Genomic DNA, 24,192 nt, shown 5'->3' on the forward strand with positions numbered 1-24,192 from the left:
CTTGTAGGAGAAAAAATGAAAGGGTTACCTCCAGTTATATGGCTGAAACAAAGGCAGCGGTGGTCGAAGGAGATGCTAGATCGGGGGTAGAAAAGCTTCTTTCTTCAAAACTTAATATCTCGATTATTAGTGCAGTGGTGTAGGAGGTAAAGCAGATAATGAAGGTTTTGCGTACTTGTAGAGTCAATTTCGTCTCTCAAACGGCCAATGTTGTTGCGCATCTCATGACAACCCATTCTGATTTAGGACCGAATGATTATTATTGGGTGAAAAAGGCTCCGATGGAGGTCTTGAGGCAGACAACAATGGATTGAAGGTGTCGGGACCTCCCATAAAGGTGATTGGTCGAGTGGTTTGTTTTTGGGCTGTTTATGCTCCATTTATGTCAAGTTTTCTCTGCTGCATGTATTATTAATAGTGTTTCATCTGGTTTGAAATATTTAGATATAACTTCGAAAACCAAATTAGACAATTCTAGTTTGTGCATGTTATTATATTCTAAGTATTCTTTAGATAATTCATTTATATTGGTATCAAAATTAAGAGTAATTACATCCAAGGTCATCTTTGTTTGTATTTTTTATTTTGATCATTGAAACGGAAATTGTTATGTTTCGACCGTTTATGTTATTGAATTATTATAATTTTATCTTTAGACCATTAACTCTCGTCACTCCTTTAACGAAAGTGTGACATGTGAGATAAATTATTAAATAAAATACATGGGTTCTTCGCGTGGGTTACATATAGATATAAAAATAAGTTAACTTATGTAAATGATCATTAATGTTTTGTTTTAAAAGTAATGATTTGGTCACTAACAGTTTTAATTTATAACAAATCGGTCAATGACATAAACAACTATTACTAAAGTAACGAAATGCTAATGCGACGGGTTAGAGCAATTGACATGACACCATTTTGATCAATAGTTTGATTCCCTCTCTTCCCTTCCCAGTTTGTCACTGAGAATTGTGCCCCGTGTCTTGATTTATTTTATCTTTTTGTAACCGGTTATATAATTCAACGTAATAATATTAAATGATTCAACCAAACTGGTCATTGTGGTCCTGTTTTTACAACTGTGACTCGAGTAAAATTTTACGATTTCATTTTGCATCAACAACCCAGTGATAGACGCACATGCCCACATTGAAATCTGCATTTTCTTATGTTAACTATTTATTTTATTGATTGTTTTCATCTAGAAATTTTATCTACAAAAGTTTTCTATTTTTACTATATGTGTCCACTCATAAAAAAATATAGATCTAGATCTGTCACTGAACTTCCTCAAAGCTGAAATGAAAGATTGGGATGGATATAGCTAAATTTTCAGCAATAAGTGGGGACGTTGGAGCTGTTTTCAACTACTGAACATGCTTGTTTACATGTCTCTGGGGAAAAACATGCAAAATCTTGGATTTATACCAGTTAATTGCTTTCTCTCATATAATCGGTCATGTAATTGTCATATGTATACTATATACATAAATAATGAGTAAACTATATGATTGCAAAGAAAAGTAATTGTTGCATAAAGAATGAGAATAGCCGAGCTCAAATATGACCCTGCAATTGCAGCAGTAAACCCTGCATGTTATCCAGTTTCTGTTTAAGTTCTTCAATATTATTAAGGTTCACCTGGAAAGACACCGAATTTGATGATTCGGTAACAAGAGCGGCACACTTGGCCTGCGAATCCGAAACCACCTCCTCAAGCAAAGCCAGTGTTGTGCGCTGGCCTTTGGTCATCAGTTTGTATGACGGAGATAGTCCGAAACTTCCGACACTGCTGCCTTGACTGCACTTTGGTGTGAAAATCTCTTCGATTCCTACATGATGTTAGAGCTTCTAACTCATACAGATCATCTGGTGGTATGTTAACTTTTAACAGAATGAAATAGCTTAGCTGAAACGTGCTTACCGAGGTTGCCAAGTTTATTGATGGTATACTTGCCAAGCGACTTTTCGAACTTGAGCATCCGCAAGATTCCAGCAGCTAACCGGCCCATTGAATCAACTTCAGTTTTGCACAAGAAAGCCAGGTGCTCAAATTCATCCTTGGCTATGATGGCCTCGATCTACAAGATGGAATGAGAGCTCTATTTATGAGTGATTGAACATCATTGCCTGTTATCAAGTTCTTCACAAGTAAGATCGGATTACCGGTTGTTTGACAGAGAATTTGAAGTTCTCCACCACCCAGTTAATCGTTTTGTCCTCGACGGTATCTTCTGATATCACCATATGAACTTCAAGATTAATTCCTCCAAATATCTTTAAACTTTCTTTGAAGCCGTTTGCAAGTGAAGCATCTTGAAGGGTGCTTCTCTCGATCTGAGGCTTCAATGTCTGCAGGCCTTCCACACTAACCTACAAGCATATTCGATTTTAGAAAGTTAATAAAAGCAAGACAGAAATACAACATTCACACGAAATGAAGTCTCTCCTAATCCCGACAGCCATCCACACAATCTCTTAATTTTATAACATTTTTCTATGATAAAATGTAATACATTATGTAAAATTTCAGGGTGGGTTAGGGAATATATAAGTAAAAATCAGGTCAATGTGGGAGAAAGTAAGACTTCCCAGCCTTGTTGCCATCCCAAGACAAGTTCAAGTGTCGAACTCTCCCATAGCCTCCCAACCATAGGACGAAAACTCGCCCAGACACACATTCAGTATACATGATTCTAAGACTAAGCAAAATGCAGAGAAATATGAAACAGCTTCACTGCTGTTCACATATAATATTGTTGGTTCCAATAACTTTTAAACTAAAAAAATACCATTAGAAAGCTAGGAGAAATAAAAGTAAACAGTAAAACAGATTCTTACCGTGACCAAATCCATAGGATATCTCTGCATTCCTTGCGAAATCGCTTTTACGTTCTTCACATCCTTCGGCCTACTTTTTGCCTTTACTATCAAACTTTGGAAAGTCATGTGCCAACAGCTCATCTCTCTGCCTAAGTCTTCTTTCTCGAAGCACCAAGTTTCAGCTCTCTTGCCCACCTTCAAGTGCAAATAATCAGTCTTGTAACTCGATGGATACATCCACATCAGATGGGATTTGTAGCTGCAAACAATCATATTTTTTCACACCTCCTAAGGTTCCACCTGGACAAATTTTTTGACATATACAGTTAAATTATGAGTAAAATGCCAAAGGATAACTTTAATTCCACTTATGAAAGAGCGACTAATGTCCCGTACCATCCACAAGATCATTATCAATGAAAGGTGAAGAATTTAAAAGTTTTGATAGTGGCCCAGATGATAAGTTCTATGCCCTTAGAAAGCCTCATGATAGGACCACCATCGGGACCAAAAATTCCAAATCGATGTAGCAGAGTCTCAGTATAATTCATTCCCCCGCCTAAGCGTACACCTTATATACAAACTGACAGACGTAAAATATGTCACTCTTTGTCCAGCTCATTAAAAGGAATGACATGCACAGTGCTTATCTCCAGAAATGGAATTACTCAAGCTTTTCAATTAGATAGCTGCTTCTGCTTGTTATTAACCCAAAAAACAGTTCTTAACGGAGAAAATCCATTCGCAGTTACCAACAAACCGTTTTGAGCTGAACCTAACAGCGGCTTATTATTGTATACAATATTTCCTTCTGTGTGTACACAGTTGACCTGAACACTCTCCCAACGCGAAGCTGATTGAACAGCTATAGCACCACCAAGAGTTTTGTGAGTGACTTTCAGGAACAGATTCTTTCCCATAAACTGAGCCAATGGCATGCCCTGGATATCCAAGGAGCATGATTTGAGAAACTTAAGCTGAAGGACATTTAATGCTAAACTTACAGCAGTATCACTAGGAACTTTCTCGATTAGTCTTCCACCCGAAGTATCATCCTTGTTTCTCTTTGATGTGTTATTCTTTCCATCCACTGAAATCTTTTCACTGACTCTACCAATATACCATAAAGATCCAATACAAAAAAGAACTGCTCAACTGATGTATTGGACCTAAATTTTCGGCAAGCAACACCTATTCTGACAAGACCACCTGGAGGAGGCACAACAGTTAACGGGTTCCCATCAGAAGATGCCATAGCTAACTGAATACAGGTATCTGTCAGCTCAACACACCTCCACGAGTCCGAAGACTGGCCAGGAGAACTGGTTATGCAAGTAGTTGTTTCCAACAACAAACTGAGTTGGGATACTTTGGCCGTCCAGTTCTTCAGGCTAGCATCAACTGGTTGCCCGTCCTAGAGAGAAAGACAAGCAGGATCCTTCTCCAGATCCAGTAGCTTGAGGTTTAGTGTTGTTGACTCGCTGAAAAACAACTTTTCAAAGTGAAGCCTAGCTCCAGAAAACGTGTTTTGCATGACATGATTCTTGTCGCAACCAGGATTTTCAAATTTGCTAGTGTCCAGAGGAACACTAATATCTAACTCCTGAGGGTGAACACAAAGGAATCCACAGAAGAATCTGGTACAATAGAACCAGAATTGACAACTACTCCATCAGCTAAGAAGGAATATATCCTCAAACAAGATTCTTCCTGAAGATGTATCTGAATAATGAACAGAAAAATGAGAATGAGAAAGAAAATTTGATATAATATGAGTAGTTATTGTTGATCAGAATTATGAATTTATACCATAAGAGGCTGACAATCAATTACAGTTTGGGAAGCAGAAGATGGAGGGAGTGGAGAAGGTTTGATTTGAACAGAGTGGAGACATATTAAAGGAACACCCACAGGTACTTGCCATTTCTGTTTATCCAAAGGATATATTGGAGGGCAAAAATTCTCACCTGATAAATCAATACGGAAAATAAAAACATAAATCCTGGCAATGTATACCATCGTCACACACAAGTTCAAGAAAATATTGTTCTTTTCTCATTCTCTTTTTACAGATACGTGTGATGAAATTTTCTATGTAGTAATTAACTGATACCAAATTCGGGAATATGAAGTTGAGAATCAGCAAGAATCTTCATAGATGGTTGCACTAAAGTACAGGGAGGACGTGAAAAGGTATCCCTGCATCATACCAGTTGACATGTTAAGTTCAACATAAACAGTAATACTTCCAAAATGAAGACGACCCACCAAGAAATGCAAGATGACACCAATTGATTCACTTCACGCTCATGTCAATATCATTTATCAGAGAATATCATTTCCCAAATTCAATGTTTTGAACTGAGCTCAGTGGGAACTTTTAAGAATGAAAACATAACAATATTTCGACAAAAAAACAAAAGAAGAGTTGCATTATTACTTAATTAGGATTAATTATTAGGGAAATAATACTCTTTCTAGAAAAAAAGAATATTATTATTTTAGGAGATATCAATTTTATCATTATTAGAAAAATATTGATATTTTTATGACGAGCATTTAACACTTTTTTAGAAGTATTTCCTTGGTAGAATTATTTGGGTAGTAAGTCTTTCAATTAATCAGTGCAACCTCGCACGAAACCAAATAGCCTCCGTGGTAAAGGAATTGTTATTATTACTTGAGGACCTGGGTTTGAGCACCATAAATGCCAGAAGTGTGAGCGTTACATCCCAGACTTGTTAATCTTGACTAGAATGCTTGGGTGAAAATCAACAGAAACTCCTATAGATCCTAACCTAAAATTAAGGAATAGTGAAAGAGTGCCATTTCACAAAGAGTGGTATCAGAGATTAGAACACAAAAAGAAGATCTATAAGAGGCTATTTCTCCGTTGTTTGGAGTAATCTTATTACATGGATAAGCAAAAAAAAATGTGGTTTGAAGCAGTGCAGATACTGAATTTCGAGCTCTTGCCTCAAAAATATGAATTCCGAGATTGATAAAAATAATTAAAGGTTGATTCTAAGGATTATTTCAAGGCAGTGTTACCTAATTCGCCCCGGACCTCACGAATTTCGTTCCAATTCGCGGTTCGTTTACGTTCCAAATCGTTAAGGAAAGCGTACTGGAACGATCAAATTGGCGTTCCAAAAATTTCAGCTCAATAAAAACAAATAAAATCAATAATGAGGAAGAGAAAGAACATCTAAATTCTAACACTACAATCAATATATTAGCCAGGGAATAAGATAAATTTAAGTCACTATCATGCATTAGCATTGGAAATAAGAAACAATTAGATTGCAGATTTGCAGCGCACAACTTTTAGGAAAATGAAACATTAAACTCCAACGGGAATAAGGTAAATTGAAGTTGCTATCAATGCATTAGCATTGGAAACAGGAAACAATTAAGTTGCAGACTTAGTGTACAACTTTTAGGAGAATGAAACATTAAAGTTTAATGATTAAACTCCTAGATGTTATGGGGTGTAGGTTATGCGATAAGGCTTGTTAGTTAGTATTTTAATATAACACTAACTCTTAGAAAGTTAGATAGATAAGGATAACTACTAGGTAGTTTATTTCTAAAAGAAACTTACTCCTAACTTTTCTTATAAAGGAAAGATGTATTTTAACTGTTCATATTTTATAAAATAAAAGAGTTCTTTTTCTTCTCCACTATGTTGTTTACTCTTTATCAGCATGATATCAGTTAGGTGACCGATCCTTCTCCCTAACCCTAGCCGATTATTTTTTTACCCTAATTCTAGCCGTCAAGCATGAATTCCGCCTCTTCTTCATCGGAGGTCACTTCGGAAATCCTCGTTAATTCGCCCAATTCAAACCTTTCTGATGTTTCTTTAACCTCTATCACCTGTCGCCGATTGAACGGTGACAATTATATCCATTGGTCCTAATCTGTCCGCCTTTATATAACCGGTCGGTGCAAACAACAATATCTTTTGGAGACCACACCAATTTCTGCTGTGACGGATCCTGAATATTCAACCTGGCTAAGTGAGAATACCATGATTATGTCATGGCTCATCAATTCCATGATTCCTGCTGTGGGGGAAAACTTTCTGTTATACGAAACAGCGGCTGAAATTTAGAGTGCGGCAAAGACGATGTATTCGAATCTGGAAATTTTTGCTGCTTTATTTGGGATCGAGTGTCAACTTGCCAATCTCAAACAAGATAACATGACCGTGACTCAGTATTTTACTCTAATGTTCCACTATGGCAGCAACTAGATTTGTTCGAATCCCAATAATGGAGGTGTGTAGAAGATCCCGTCTATTCAAGAAGATTGTTGAACAGCGTCGGATATTCCAGTTTTTGTCTGGTTTGCATTGGGATCTTGATGAAGTCCGAGGACAAGTATTAGGACTCAAACCTCTTCCTTCAATCCGAGAAGTATTCTCTGTAGTATGATGCGAAGAAAGTCGGTGTACTATTATGCTTCCTGATTAGCAACCCGCTGAAGGGTTTGCATTGCTCACTCACTCTCAAACTACTACTCGGCCAAAGAAGGGGAGACCTTGGTGTGACTATTGTAAGAAGGTTGGCCATCTGCGGGATTCCTATTGGAAGTTACATGGCAAGCCTACTGATGGGAAGTCTTTAAAACAGCATCCACAACGTGATACTCAAGGAAACTGTGTTGTGAATACTGATTTACAAGGAAGTTTGTTTACTAAAAAAAATGGAAGTGTTGCAGCAGTTTTTTAGTCAGTTAAACACTCATTCCCAATCCGTACCTACAGGTAGAATTCCTTCTGCTACTTTGGCTAATACATCCGCCACTCCTACTTGGATTGTGGATTCTGGTGCAAGTGATCATATGACAGGTGATCTTCGGCTGTTTCACACTTTTCATGCCGACTCGTGTATCTCTCATATTTGAACAGCTGATGGTTCTCTATCTGGTGTTACCGATCATGGGTCTATTCGAATAAATCAAGACATTTTGTTATCTCATGTTCTTTATGTTCCCAAACTCACTTGCAATCTTATCTCCATTAGCAAGTTGTCTGCCGATTTATGCTTTACCACGAAATTTAACTCTGATTTTTTTGAATTTTAAGATTCCAACTCAGGGAAAGTGATTGGCAGTGCTAGGCTTTGTGGGGGTCTTTACCTACTTCCAACAACTTTATTTTCCTACCCACCTACTTCCTTCAATGTTATACAATAATTTCCTTTACTTGAACCTTTAACCGATGTTATTTTATTGCACTTTCGTTTAGGATATCCAGCTTCTTTTATCTTGCAAAATTGTTTCCACGTTTATTTGTCAATTAAAGTCCGAAATCTTTTTCTTGTGATATTTGTCCACTTGCTAAACAAACTAAGAGTGTTTATCTACCTTCTCCATATAAACCGTCTAAACCATTTACCATGATCCATAGTGATATTTGGGGTATAACACCCTCAACCCGTATCCGAGTCCTAGGTGTCAAATTGACTTTTCAAAACATTTTCCTTTATAGGTGGATAAAAATTCAACTCACTATTCCATAAAATTAATATTTTCATTAATTGACATAACTGAGTTTTACAAAACATATCAGAGCTTATACTATTCAAATCTTTATACAACATGCCAACTACATTCTAATAAACAGAATACATATATTTAATATGTTTCTGATCCGATATTCATAAGGAAGATGCTGACCTGTCTTGCTCATCTTAGCTTCTCTTCTCGCTTCTGTAACCTACGTGTGAAACAATCACACGCTAAGTCTATGACTTAGTGAGGCTTATAAAACATATAATATAAACTAAACTTCTAACAATGCATATGAATAATTAATGCTATTATAACATACATCTTCATGTACACTTCATAAAATGAATACATACATACATCAGTGGCGGATCCAGAAATTTATAAATGGGGGTCCAAAAATTTTAATACTCTTCTTTCAATATAATAAGTATGCAAAAATTTTTATTTTTTTCTTCTTCTTTTAATATATTAAACTATATTGAATATCTAATCTAAAATAATGGGTGTGCATTTGGCCCCCTATATGACCATATACATCCGCCCCTGACATACATACACAAACCTTATAATATCACATATGAGTTTTACTATTTCATATTCTTATAATCATTTACTTTACACTACTTAGCTTATATCACATTCTACTATCTTCATTTAAATCGTTTACTTACCTTATTATTAATCCTGTAATTTTGATCGCAATCCTACATATCTTATCTCTCCTTTCTATATGTTTCTATTTAACATTTCACCCATAAATTCTCGTTACACATTCTAATATCCTAATTTCTTATATTCTCTTAATTCATTCCTCACCAAATATGCATTTAATAAACATACATTTGCATAACTTATTGTCATTTGATTCCTCTGATATTCTCATATGATTTCTTAGATTCTTATACTAAATTTCATATCCCTTACTAATTTAGCAAGGTTAGTTCACAGTTCTATTTTAAACGTATATACCTTCCTACACAACTTATCTAATATCCTTTTATACTTATTTATATACCTATTTCCTCAATTAATATACTATATGTTTTGTCTTAATTCTCATTAATCATATAGTTCACCACTTCATTATCTATGTATATATATGTATATAGCGTTCACTATATTTCTCATGAAATTACTTCTAACATATCATATAATTATATTATATTCACTTACATTCCCAAATATCATATCAACATGTTTCACATAGAACATATCATATATGCAATAAATGAAACTCATACATTCACATCCAAATGTTCAATCACATATGACAATCATGTTAAGTTTCTGTATATTATTTCTTTATTGGCCCATGTACATCTTGGAGAACTAAAGATATGTGAGTTCATTGAGGTTGTGCACTGATGCTGTCACCACAGCTCGAATAAATTCCCACTAGGGGCACTGTATATTTGTTTCGAAGAACCACTATGTCCCGAAGGACCACTGATTTGTCCCGAAAGACCACTGATTTGTTCCGAAGGACCACTGATTTGCCCCGAAGGACCACTGATTTGCCCCGAAAGACCACTATGTCCCGAAGGATCACTCCTTAAGAACCATACACATAATACAATTGACCAAATAAGTGTACCAAAGTACCACATATATGTTCCACAGAATTACATATATATCCCGAACGACCACATAAAACCCTCGACTCTTGGCATGCCAACTATACCTCTAGCTCTCATGTCACGTAACATGGGCATCATTATTATGTTTACCCTATATTCACATAGCCATATCACATAAACATAGGTTCTTATCATATCACTCATATCATATGGCTTATCTCTTGAAATCTTGCAATCATATCACTTATACTCTCATAAATCATATCTACATGGCTTATGTTATATACATATGTTCACATACTTTAGCTTACTTCACCTTCCATATATCAATACAATTCATTATCACATGATTGATATCTTAATCACATAACAATAACATACATTCACACAGATCATACCACATATACAATAATATATCACAATTATGCCCATATCAATAACATGCTTATATATATGTTATTATAGGAAATAGACTTGTCGCAAGTCTTATTTCCATTCATCATACTATACCAACTAATACGCACTCACCTTAGCCTTGCTTGCTTTGACTCGATTCTAATCTTTCGATTGTTCCGGAACAAGATTACGTTCTAAATCTACATAGTAATACATTGATACATATCAGTATATGAATTGATATATTCTAAATTATTACTCCTTAGGCTAAAAAATAGCTATTTTCATCTTTTAATGAAGGTATGCATCGATGCACTACACCATGTATCGATACATCCCTTGACGGGTGCATCGATGCACTATATATGCATCGGTACATAAATCTCATTCGATGTTTGTATTTTAAGGGGGTTCATCGATGCACTAATTGCATTCGATGTTCATTAATTTGAGAGTACATCGATACACATTAAAGATGCATCGATGCACACAACCCAGAAATTCCATTTTTTTTCACGAAATTCACTCTCTTTTCATCTCAACTCTTCATCTTTCACATCCTTTAATATTCCTTACTTTCATACACACACTTAAACTCATTTCTACTCAATAATCACTTTTTTAAACTCAACATCCTTTCCTTTATATGGCATTCAAGAATTACACTCAATTTCCAACATGTTTTAAATCTAATTCTAACACTTCATATTCCTCAATTTAACCATCGACAAGTCAAATTCATCTTCAAACTCTATTAACTCCTTGTATTTCAAATATTCACTTAAAAAATCATTTTTCTTAATTTATCATAACTTGTTAATCTTTGAGTTTTAAGCTACCTAAAGCTTTCCTTAATCTTTCTTAACATCCCAAGAATCAAAACAAGCTTTAAAACGAAAGAATTAACCAACTGAAGACCCACTTACCTTATACAAGATTTCACGGTGGAGAGGAGAAAGAAGAAGACTGAAGAAGGCTCTGGAGAAATTATCTCCTTTCCCACTTGCTTATTACCCTTTATAAAGGGAAAATAAAAATCTTCCCTGAAAAATGACCATAATACCCTTATTACTTTCAAACTTTGTTATTAAATCCAACATCAACACTTTTCATTTAAGTCCCCACTTCCAGTCTTTTCTGAAATTAGTCACTAAATTTACCAAAATTCTATTTTGGTCATTGACCCGACTTTTGGGATGTTACAAATCTCCCCTCCTTTAAAAGAAAATTCGTCCTCGAATTTTCACTGCACACACAATAAGAACATATCTTCTAATGTTCTTATATTGTTTCATTTACTTAATCTTTCCTTTATTTAGTTCTTCAACTACCTTTTTCCTTTATACATCCTTATCATGTCACTTATCATATAACCAGTAGCATCAATTCTTATCACTCAAATTCATAAATCAATCAAATTCCTTATCAATCTTTAATTGCCATGTAATAATAACTAACTTTTATTCCATCATCACTTAATTACTTCTTAAACTTCTTTAATACATATTAATCATTCTTCATTTATCTGACTAAGTCTGCTTGACCAAACATAGCCTTTATCATATCTGATTCTTTAAACTTTATCATTTCATTTCATTTCCTTATTCCATTATTCCTTTATTATGTCAAAATCAAAACCTCCTTATACACAAATCATATCTTTTCTTTCATGCTCACATGCTCTTTTCCTATCACTTATGCTTATCTCTGATTACTGATCTTTATCACCTCTTCGTAACTTTGATAATTAACAATCTTTGCACAAATCTTATTTTTTGTAAAGTCCTTGTTCGCATCACAATACACATATCCTTAACTTCCTTCAAACATATTAATCCTTATCTCTTTCACTACATCACATTTACATAATCAAATACATAACCATTTACAAATTTACACCATACTCTGTTAGCTTAACCTGACATCATATTTAATCTTTTAACTACATTCTTCGTCACTCAACCTTGTAAGTCCGCAACAGTTCTTCCAATCATATACACTCTTTCCGATCGAAATTAGCTCAGTATTCATGTATTTAATTCATTCAACTCACATTCTTACTCATTCACAATGCAATTTTCCTAAATTCAAACTCAATCATTTCAACTTCCTTTATCTTATAAACCAATCATCAATGTACCCATTCTTAAACCCTTGCAAAACAGTACCTATATCACTTGATCCTTTTTAAAATAATTTTACTTTACCTATTTCCTAGCAGAACTTTCAATCCAATCCCTTACTTTCCCTTCTAACTTAATTTCATATTCATTCTTAGCTCCTTATTTAATCTTCCAGTACCAGACTCTACTATTCAAGCGTATTTGTCTTTCATCAAATTTGATCCTTTGATATGGAATACACTAATTCAAACCGAGTATGTAATTGAAAATCATAATCTTTGTCTCTCTTCGATAGTGTTGATTTTTGTGAGATACAAATTCTCTTAATCCTTCTGAGATCTCTCTAGATCTTTAACACAATTCATCACTTCTTGGAAAGAACAATTTTAACACCAATAATATTCTTTTAGTCTAAGCACAAGCCCTCCATACTTCACTTGCATACATCATTTTCCTTTAAATAACTTAACAACAATTTCTTCGACTTATCAAACTATATTCATTTCCTTACACGTTACGATTTCTCTGTTTCCAAACTCAAGCAGTCTAACTTTCTCTGTCTAATAAACTGATTGCTGATATATTGATTCTTAAACTTTTCTATTACTCTTTAACTTTCATTAAATATACGAATCCTTACCTTCTTCACTGTCACATTATTATGATCAAAATATACAACTGTATTCAGATCCACATCATCTTTGGATATCTTATCCTGACAATATCTCAAAATCTTATAATTCCAATACATTTTTTATCACATAATCTTGTTAGCCAACGCTAACTTTCCCCATCTAGAATGCAAACCCTTATCGTATTCATATTCTTGCTTAAACATAATATTATCACTTTTGTCTCAAATTCATAAACTCTATCTCCATATCTCTTATACACTTGTCACTGATGCATCTATTCTTGAACTCTTATACAAATACTCACCACATCCTTTGATCTTTTTAACATTCTTATGGTGACACTTATTCACCATATTCTATCTTATCCATGTACTAACAAAACTAATCCATATCGCCTTTCTGATTCAAAATAATGAAGATTTTCTATCACTATTCTAATATGATTTCAATTTTCTGAAATCAACTTTTGATATTGCGATGCACTACTTGAGGTGTCCGCTCTTCATCCTGCCTGGCCAGAGTAGGTGAATAGCTATCACAGTCAGAAATATCGCCTTTCACTATATTTCAAAATTATCATAATCATACTTCTATTATAACTTAGCAATCTAATTCTATTAGCAAGACAACACATTCCTTACACTATCAGATCAAAAATTGTCACTCTATGTTGGCATGTACACATTTTTAAAACTCTTTTACCTTCGGTTTAAGCCTAGAATCGGCTAAACCTTAGCTCTGATACCATTAAATGTAACACCCTCAACCCATATCCGGCTCGAATCTGAGTCCTAGGTGTCACATTGACTTTTCAAAACATTTTCCTTTACAGGTGGATAAAAATTCAACTCACTATTCGATAAAATTAATATTTTAATTAATTGACATAATTGAGTTTTACAAAATATATCAGAGTTTATACTATTCAAATCTTTATACTACATGCCAACTACATTCTAATAAACAAAATACATATATTTAATATGTTTCTGATCCGATATTCATAAGGAATATGCTGATTTGTCTTGCTCCTCTTAGCTTCTCTTCTCGCTTCTGTAACCTACGTGTGAAACAATCACACGCTAAGTATATGACTTAGTGAGGCTTATAAAACATATAATACAAACTAAACTTCTAATAATGCATATGAATAATTAATGCTATTATAACATACATCTTCATGTACACTTCATAAAATGAATACATACATACATAAACAAACCTTATAATATCACATATAAGTTTTACTATTTCATATTCTTATAATCATTTACTTTACACTACTTAGCTTATATCACATTCTACTATCTTCATTTAAATCGTTTACTTACCTTATTCTTAATCTTGTAATTTTGATCGCAATCCTACATATCTTATCTCTCCTTCCTATATGTTTCTATTTAACATTTCACCCATAAATTCTCGTTACATATTCTAATATCCTAATTTCTTATATTCTCTTAATTCATTCCTCACCAAATCTTCATTTAATAAACATGCATTTGCATAACTTATTGTCATTTGATTCCTCTGATATTCTCATATGATTTCTTAGATTCTTATACTAAATTTCATATCTCATACTAATTTAGCAAGGTTAGTTCACAGTTCTATTTTAAACGCATATACCTTCCTACACAACTTATCTAATATCCTTTTACACTTATTTACATATGTTTTTCCTCAATTAATATACTATATGCTTTGTCTCAATTCTCATTAATCATATAGTTCACCACTTCATTATCTATGAATATATATGTATATAGCGTTCACTAGATTTCTCATGAAATTACTTCTAACATTCATATAATTATATTATATTCACTTATATTCCCAAATATCATATCAACATGTTTCACATAGAACATATCATATATGCAATAAATGAAACTCATACATTCACATCCAAATGTTCAATCACATATGACAATCATGTTAAGTTTCTGTATATTATTTCTTTATTGGCCCATGTACATCTTGGAGAACTAAAGATATGTGAGTTCATTGAGGTTGTGCACTGATGCTGTCACTACAGCTCGAATAAATTCCCACTAGGGGCACTGTATATTTGTCCCGAAGGACCACTATGTCCCGAAGGACCACTCCTTAAGAACCATACACATAATACAATAGACCAAATAAGTGTACCGAAGTACCACATATATGTTCCACAGAATTACATATATGTCCCGAAGGACCACGTAGAACCCTCGACTCTTAGCATACCAACTATACCTCTAGCTCTCATGTCACGTAACATGGGCATCATTATTATGTTTACCCTATATTCACATAGCCATATCACATAAACATAGATTCTTATCATATCACTCATATCATATGGCTTATCTCTTGAAATCTTGCAATCATATCACTTATACTCTCATAAATCATATCTACAAGGCTTATCTTATAAACATATGTTCACATACTTTAGCTTACTTCACCTTCCATATATCCATACAATTCATTATCACATGATTGACATCTTAATCACAACAATAACATACATTCACAAAAATCATACCACATATACAATAATATATCACAATTATGCCCATATCAATAACATGCTTATATGTATGCTTTTATAGGAAATAGATTTGTCGCAAGTCTTATTTCCATTCATCATAATATACCAACTAATACGCACTCACCTTAGCCTTGCTTGCTTTGAATCGATCCTAATCTTTCGATTGTTCCGGAACAAGATTACGTTCTAAATCTACATAGTAATATATATCAGCATATGAATTGATATATTCTAAACTATTACTCCTTAGGCTAAAAAAAAGCTATTTTCATTTTTTAATGAAGGTATGCATCGATGCACTACACCATGTATCGATGCATCCCTTGACAGGTGCATCGATGCACTATCTATGCATCGGTACATAAATCCTATTCGATGTTTGTATTTTAAGGGGGTGCATCGATGCACTGATTGCATTCGATGTTCATTTATTTAAGAGTGCATCGATGCACATTGAAGATGCATCGATGCACACAACCCAGAAATTCCATTTTTTCACGAAATTCACTCTCTTTTCATCTCAACTCTTCATCTTTCACCTCCTTTAATATTCCTAACTTTCATACACACACTTAAACTCATTTCTACTCAATAATCACTTCTTTAAACTCAACATCCTTTCCTTTATATGGCATTCAAGAATTACACTCAATTTCCAACATGTTCTAAATCTAATTCTAACACTTCATATTCCTTAATTTAACCATCGACAAGTCAAATTAATCTTCAAACTCTATTAACTCCTTGTATTTCAAATATTCACTTAAAAACTCATTTTTCTTAATTTCTCATAACTTGTTAATCTTTGAGTTTTAAGCCACCTAAAGCTTTCTTTAATCTTTCTTAACATCTCAAGAATCAAAACAAGCTTTAAAACGAAAGAATTAACCAACTGAAGACCCACTTACCTTATACAAGATTTCACGGTAGAGTGGAGAAAGAAGAAGACTGAAGAATGCTCTAGAGAAATTATCTCCTTTCCCACGTGCTTATTACCCTTTATAAAGGGAAAATAAAAATCTTCCCTGAAAAATGACTATAATACCTTTATTACTTTCAAACTTTGTTATTAAATCCAACATCAACACTTTTCATTTAAATCCCCACTTCCAGTCTTTTATGAAATTAGTTACTAAATTTACCAAAATTCTATTTTGGTCATTGACCCGACTTTTGGGATGTTACATGGGGACCATCTCGGGTCGCATCTTTACATGGGTTTCGGTGGTTTATTTCATTCATTGATGATCACACTCGTACTACCTGGACCTTTCTCATGAAAACCAAATCTGAAGCTTGTGAAATATTTAAATGATTCCATATGATGGTTGAAACCCAATTTCAGTGTTTAATCCAAACGTTTCATTCTGATAATGGTAGTGAGTATTTTTCCAATGTTGTGGGTTCTTTCTTTCAGGAAACCGGGATTGTTCATCTTACTTCCTGTGTCAATTATCCTCAACAAAATGGGATTGCTGAGCGAAAAAACAGGCATCTTCTTGAGGTTACTCGGTCTCTACTTTTTTCCACAAGTGTTCCCAACTATTTTTTGGGAAGCCCTTTTAACTGCCACTTATTTGATTAACCGTCTCCCTAGTAAACCGTTACAATTTAAGTGTCCAAGAGAGGTTTTTCTTCAGTTGTTTCCCAATTTTAAATCGATGGCTTCATTGATACCCCTTAGAGTTTTTGGTTGTACTGTGTTCGTTCATAACAATGTTCCTTTCAGGTCCAAATTAGATCCTCGAGCATTTCGGTGTGTTGGGTTATTCATCGACTCAAAAGGGCTTTCGGTATTATTATCCTCGTACAAAGAAATTCTTTATTACTATGGACGTTACTTTCTTTGAAAAAACATATTTTTTCTTTAAAACTGCTATTCAGGGGGAGTCATATAATGAATATTAGTTTGTTGACTCACAACAATTGTCACTTGATTTGCAACCAGCTCTTTTTAATCAACCATCACTGTCAAACCAGTCGAATAAGCCTACAAAATAGCTCCAGCCAGACCAAACAACACTACCGAACCCAGAAAATGTATCGTTGCCAAATCAGCCCACCGAAACATATTTACCTCAGCATGATCAACATATCACTTTGCCTCAAATACCTCAATCCGAATTACCGATTTACAATAGACGACAAAATCCAATTTCTAAATCAATCCCTGAACCTAATCCCGAGTCTCCCACACAGCATGGACACTGTCATGAACCGAAACCGAACGAGAATCCTTTGGAGAATGAAGAAGGTAATCAGAGTTTTTCCACTGAATTAAATGCTTTAATTGATGATAATGACTTGCTAATTGCTCAAAGGAAAGGAGTAAGAAAATGCAGAAATTATCCAAATGAGAGATTTGTTGCATATGAAAAGCTAACGCCTTGTTTTACGAACTTTACAACAAGTGTAGATAGCATTATTGTTCCAGATACGGTGGAATAAGCATTGAAAGATCCCAAGTGGAAAAAAGCAGTAGAAGAGGAGTTAAAAGCACCGGAAAACAACAATACTTAGATTATAGTTGATCTTCCGAAAGATAAAAAACCAGTCGGCTGCAAATAATTATTCACGGTAAAATAAAAAGCTGATGGTAGCATTGAAAGATATAAGACGAGATTAGTGGCGAAAGGATTCACTCAATCTTTTGGAGTTGATTATCATGAAACGTTTTCTCCGGTAGCAAAACTAAACACTGTGAGAGTGTTACTGTCATTAGCAGTCAATGAGAATTGGGTGCTTCATCAGTTGGACATCAAAAATGCATTTCTAAACGGAAACTTGGAGGAGGAAGTATATATGCGAATTCCACCTGGTATGAAGAGCAATACAGGAAAAGCATGTAGATTACTAAAGTCCTTGTATGGACTTAAGCAATCTCCAAGAGACTGGTTTGACAGATTTACAAAGGTGATTATTCAGGATGGTTACAAGCAATGACAATCGGATCACACTTTATTTGTCAAAACAACTTCAAACAACAAAAAGACAATTTTGATTGTCTATGTGGATGATATCATTCTAACAGATGATGATTGTATGGAGATAGAAAGATTGAAAAAGCTACTGGCGAAGGAGTTTGAAACCAAAGACTTGGGAACTTTACGGTATTTCTTAGGCATGGAGGTTGCAAGGTCAAAAGAAGGAATAATGATCAATCAAAGGAAATATGTCCTTGATTCGCTATCAGAAACTGGAATGAAGGGATGTAAGCCGACAGAAACACCCATGGAAGAAAATATTAAGCTAAGGAGAGAAGAATTGGGAAGTCTCGTAAACAAAGGACAATATCAAAGGCTAGTAGGTAAACTAATTTATTTATCACTTATTAGACCTGATATTGCGTTCCCAGTCAGTATAGTGAGTCAATATATGAATGATCCAAGAGAAGAACATTTAGAGGCTGCGAATATAATTCTAAGATACTTGAAAATGACACCAAGACATGGGTTAATTTTTAGAAAGAGTGATGATAGAACAGTAAGAATTTTTTCGGATTCAAGTTGGGCAATTGAATTAACGGTAGAAGATCTACAACTAGTTGTTGTTCATTTGTTTGGGGAAATTTGGTTACTTGGAGAAGTAAAAAACAAGTGGTGTTGTCTCGAAGTAGTGCAGAAGCAGAATTTAGAGCAATGGCACTTGGAATTTGCAAAGGAATTTGGCTTCAAAGAATGTTAACTGAGTTGGGGTTATGTGCCAACAAATGGTTTGAACTTCAAAGTGACAGTAAATCTACAATAAATATTGCAAAGAATCCAGTTCATCATGATCGAACGAAGTATGTGGAGATTGACAGACATTTCATCTCTGAAAAGGTGAATGGTGGAACGGTGAAGCTCAATTATATTTCAACGAAGAATCAGTTAGCAGATAATCTCACCAGAGCACTTCCAAGAATTACCTTTGATGAGATTAGAATTACCTTTGATGAGATTATATCCAAGTTGGGTATTTTCAACATTTACTCCCCAACTTGAGGGGGAGTGTAGGTTATGCGATAAGGCTTGTTAGTTAGTATTTTCATATAACACTAACTCTTAGAAAGTTAGATAGATAAGGATAACTACTAGGTAGTTTATTTCTAATAGAAAACTTACTCCTAACTTTTCCTATAAAGAAAAGATGTATTTTCACCTATCATAATATATAAAATAAAAGAGTTTTTTTTCTTCTCCACTATGTTGTTTACTCTTTATCAACATGGGGTATTATACTTTTCTTTAAAGGCTGAATATATTGGCATTGGGAAAAAAATAACAATTAATAACATCTTTTTTTCTGGAAACGCCAAATGTCTCTTCTTCTAAACATTTCTAGCCACTAATAATATAATCATTGTACTTCCATTATCCAACGGGAGAAGAAAAGTCTTTCCTTATTCTCTAATCAATAAATAAGCCATCACTATATTTTAATCTTCCACAGCCATAAAATTTAACATATAGAAAAATTATTAAAATAACATCAGCGAATCAAACAAAAAATCATCACGAATCATGATCCTAAAATCCGTGCTGAATAAGTCTAAGTCCCACGAACAACAAACAATAAAATTAACGAATTGCGATTTCGTACCCGTTCCACGAACCAAAACGAATCACGAATTAGATAACACTGTTTCAAGGTGAAAGATGACAATCAATCATCTATAAGCATTTCCGCAAATCATATTCATCACGACAGAACAAAACATGTGGAGATTTACTGACACTTTATTTTAGAAAAAGTTAACAATAGAATTGTTGAACTGAGCTACATACCTACTCAACGCAGCTTATGGACCATAAGTCCTCTCAAGAGTTAACTTTGATGTATCCAAGTCAAAGTTGGATATTTATTTTAGGAGATAAAGTTTAATTTATTTATATCGTACGGTTAGGATTAAGTTTATTAGGAGATAAGATAAAATCTAGAAGATAAAAGTTATTAAGAGAAAACCTAGCAAGACTATAACTTATAATCCATAGTCTATAAAAAGAGGCTATGTTTTCTGTTTTTCCAATAAGAATTTTCATTAGACAAATTCTTTTTCTTCTCTCAACTTTTCCCTTTTTTTATTCTCTCAATTACTCACTAAACCTTCAAATATAGAAAAAATAATTAGAATTGACGATAGCCAATTTGAAACAACCAAATTCAAATCATTGGAAATGTGAAAAATAAAAAATATACCTTAAAAACAGCCCACCAATCATAACCTTAGACAAATTTCGAGAACTTTCTCCATCGGAGACACTGGCCTGCAAAAACAAAACATCCTAAAATAAGATTTGATACATCCCATCATAACATGATTCCATACTAGCAGTCTAGGTAGTCCTCAGAAACAAATATCTATAAAAACAGGATTTACTCGGAAAAATAAGGTGATATTAAGTTGAAAAGGTCAACAATCATAGAAAAAACCCGAGAAAAGTGAAGTGACTGCATCAAAAGGTCAAGCTGAAATTCTGCAGGCAAGTTCAAACCCATGGAAAATGTTATAAAGAAATGATGAGAAGCGTGCTTGATGGGGGGAGACGGAAGAGTGGAAGAGAGTAAACAATTTGCTCTATCCTGTTTACAATTCATTACTCAAAAATAACTGCATTAGGAATAGAGCATACACTTGGCTTTACTCTCCTCCACACTCCCAACAAGTAGATAGTGGTTTATTCAACAAGTAGCTTTACTCTACTTGGTTTCACCTTCAAGCTTGGATGTGTCCATGTGCGTAAAAAAAATGCCAAAAAGGAAACAAACCGGGGACCTTGATGCAAAGAAATACATGGTCCACAACAAGATATACTAGAGAGTGTCCAGCTGATTCAACGGAATGCTGTCAGGTAACAGAAAGGAGACTCGGTAAAATTTGCCCATAACAAGTGAATAGGAAATATGAAGTGAATGATAGTAGATAAACTTCAAACCTACTGAGCCTTTAGATCCACATCTCCTCTATTTAGACATACATATAATCCAGTCAAGAAGCGAAGAAATGCTCGGAGACCTGCACACATGGTTGTCCACCAATGACTAGCTGCGTGGTAGTACCATACATTTAATTCAAACAGAGAAACAGGCAGTTAGAAAACTCATTATCTTATCAACTGGTTCACTTAATGCAGGGCAAACAACCTCTGTGACATGTAACTGAACCTCAAGGCCAAGTGGACTGTTGCCCTATGTCCTCTGCACGGTGATCTACAGGTAAAAATATTAAGGATTAAAATGTTAGTACAAGAACCCTGAAAACTGGAAAATTCTCTCTACCACCACACAAACAGTTTAAAACAAAATAAAGGTTATCAAAATATTGAAAATGTATGGTTTGATTACATAAGCCTCTCCTGATATGCCCTCAAGAAAACGTTCTCCGCCAAAGAAAACACGCTTTGCATCATCATCATCTCTTTGAGCTCCCCCGATGTCAGGCCATGCTAAATGAGCATCACTGAACATGTCAGGATGAGGCAGGAGATCAATAGATAAAGATTCCCATTCAAGTTTCTGGAAAGAAAAGAATGTAGCATGATAAGACACTAAGATGAATTGTACAACCCATAAACTACAGATGACAGAAGCCAAAAAGAAAAAAGAAAAGAAAACGATAAAACACTTAACATAAAGCATTGCGCATGATGAATGTGCATGACCATATGTACACTTATGTACGGAGGAACAGAGGAATAACGATCCTATAATATGTTACCCTGAAAACATAAATGAGATTTTTGTTTGAGGAGAAATCCCGTGCTTCCTTAAGATTTACAACCTGGAAAAATAAAACAAATTTGTAAATAGGAACAATTAAAAAGATACGACTCAATAATACATGACTAATTAATTACCTTCCAATTTTCATTAGTAGTATAAAATAAAAGGTTGTGCATGGTGATAGATGCCACAGGTGGAACCCTGAAAATGAAAAACATATGAAAAGCAATGAGGTACAAGATCCATGCAAGTTTCATTGACAGTCAAAATCGTTTGGACAAATTAACCTTTTGCAGAGCACAAGCGATGTATAAAGAATGCAAATATTGAAATCCAAATGATAAGCAACAAAATGTAGAAAACTATCTGGTTTCTCCTAGAAAAGATATAGAACAAACAATTGTCTCATGCAAAAAATGTACAATGTTCATAAGTTTTCCTCTTATACCAATGATGATCTCTCTTATAAGTTAACGATGAAAAATGCACTCAACCCTTGCGGGATGTGATATTTGGACATCAACCAACTGTTAGAGAAAGCTTTTTTTTTTATAAGATCATAACAGTTCTAAGAAATTCAAAAGCATAATCTATGAGTAAACTTTGAAGAAAAATGGGGAATTTCATTATATTGAAAATAACATAGTCATTATATGAAAGTTTCGACTAAGAATTAGCATAGTGGCTAAAACTAAAGAACTCACCAAGCCGCTTCCCCTTCAAAACTAGAAGCTCCACGAGTTTCAAGTAGAAGATTGACTGTCTGAAACTGTAGAGTCATTCCATCCGCAACCTGAAAAAAAAAAAGGAGAAAACATGAAGCATAATTTTGACATGCATAAACTGAAGATTCATGTTCTGGACGTTTATTCCACATATTTAATGCAAGCCGAAGACAAATTGCCGTTCAAAATTATATCAAGGCAATAGTGACTAGGAGACGAAGCAGAACCTACAAATGTGCTAACCTACAGGAGTTTAAATCCGTAAATGGTTTGATATTCCAAAGTAGAGAGTTTCTACAACCTTAACAAGAATCAGAGATAGCATCTAACCTTGTCCGCAAAAACATAACTGCTACCTTTCCCAAAGTTGGTGGTCGATTGGATGTTGTTACTACAGAAGAAGATTTAAGATGCTAATAAGAAGAGTACAACATCCCAAAGTACAAATTTACAAATATGATTCTAGTTGTGAAACTTAATAGGGAGGGTGAATCTACATTACTTGTTTGAGGTACTAGGAGTATCATCATCAGGATTTTCCTCCAGAACTAAATCAAGTCTATCGATTTGTAAAACAAATGGATCCACCTGTACATTACTGACTTTGGGTAGCTAGCACCAAAAAAAAAAAGAAACAAAAAAGATGATATTTCCATCAACAGAGAAAAATTATATATAAACAAACAGATACAAAACTAAATTTCTTTATAAGTGCCAACTTAAAACTACAAATTAACCTGAATTATCCAATTCAAAAATCCAAAAAGAGGGGGAAAGGTGAACGAGAAGCTCACAATTATTTCCAATTTCCCAATTTTGGCTGTCGTCACGGTCAAAGCCGGCGGCAGCCCCATACTCGCGTGCAAAGCATCGTCATTTATATCTATCAAATCCAAAATTTATTATTATTATTATTATTATTATTATCTTTTCTAAAACAAAATGAAAATCGAAGCCTGATTTTAGATCCAAAAATCAAGAGAGTAACCTAAATTAGAGAGTTGTCCGGTACGGCCTTGCAGTCTAAATTGATCCCTTGAGAATGATTTAAGCCAGTACTTCAAAGTATACTCCAATGCTCGAGCTAAAATCGATTCCATTTTCAGATCGAGCAAACAAAATAAAAATTTCTAGAGAATTCTTCTTAAAAAT

The 24,192-nt window shown here is 34.2% G+C and overlaps 1 pseudogene; it reads right to left on the reverse strand.

The window, feature by feature from the left end:
• Nucleotides 1-1,560: 1,560 nt before the first annotated feature.
• On the reverse strand, nucleotides 1,561-23,894 carry LOC120140357 (annotated as a pseudogene).
• Between the last annotated feature and the right edge of the window lie 298 nt (nucleotides 23,895-24,192).

This window comes from Hibiscus syriacus, unplaced genomic scaffold, assembly GCF_006381635.1.
Source record: "Hibiscus syriacus cultivar Baekdansim isolate YM2019G1 unplaced genomic scaffold, ASM638163v2 tig00002237_pilon, whole genome shotgun sequence".
NCBI classification, from domain to species: Eukaryota; Viridiplantae; Streptophyta; class Magnoliopsida; order Malvales; family Malvaceae; genus Hibiscus; species Hibiscus syriacus.